Here is a 721-nt window from a genome sequence, read left to right as displayed (position 1 = left end):
CTGCAACCTGACTGTGGAATGAGTCACCAACTTGGTGACTCATTCCTTTTTTTTTTACCTTGTTGCCTCTGAATATTCTCCCATATCTGACAATGACAATCTTCCCGGTGACATTGATGCCCATTTCTCTCTGCAGCTGGAAGAAGTCTTCTGTACGACCATAGTTGACGTAAACCAAATCGCCCTGATAGAGAAAGAGAGAAGTTTGTGTTCTGTGTGCTGTGTGGGTATGTGCGTGTGTGTGTGTATGTGTGTGTTTTCCTTACCTCGGGTTGTCCTTTGGCAGAGTAGGCACTGTACGGAGGCACAATGTCGGAGACGTCTTCGTAGCCCTGTGGTACAGGCTCTGCCAATGATGTGTTAAAAACCTGCAGAGGAAAGAAGTCAAAGGGAATTTGGCAAAACAGTCACAATCATTTTGGTGTTTTTTTATATATATATACATATCAAAGATTTAAATATGAGGTCAAGTTTTCATTAAGTTACCTTATATTTACCTTTATATATATATTTTTTTTTACTGGAATCACCATATATTATTTTGAATGTAATCAATGTGATAAATATGTAACTAATTTTTAATAGTAATTTATTAATAAAAAAAACTTTAAATATGAGTTACGTTACATTGACCAATATATGTTTTTTAACATCAACATATATATATGAATCAACATATATATTTTTTAAATATATCATATATGTGATGAATTTATATGAA

The 721-nt window shown here is 33.7% G+C and overlaps 1 long non-coding RNA gene across 1 annotated transcript; it reads right to left on the bottom strand.

Moving 5' to 3' along the window:
• Positions 1-46: 46 nt before the first annotated feature.
• LOC112486662 (uncharacterized) lies at positions 47-477 on the bottom strand. Its single transcript, XR_003049167.1, has 2 exons — positions 267-477; positions 47-184 (listed from the first exon to the last, which is right to left on the bottom strand). It is a non-coding gene; the product is annotated as an uncharacterized LOC112486662 (long non-coding RNA).
• Between the last annotated feature and the right edge of the window lie 244 nt (positions 478-721).

The sequence above is a fragment of the Cynoglossus semilaevis genome, unplaced genomic scaffold (genome assembly GCF_000523025.1).
Source record: "Cynoglossus semilaevis isolate Cse_v1.0 unplaced genomic scaffold, Cse_v1.0 scaffold3800, whole genome shotgun sequence".
NCBI lineage: Eukaryota > Metazoa > Chordata > Actinopteri > Pleuronectiformes > Cynoglossidae > Cynoglossus > Cynoglossus semilaevis.
Note: the sequence above shows the minus strand (reverse complement) of the source record. Positions and strands in the feature narration are given on the sequence as shown.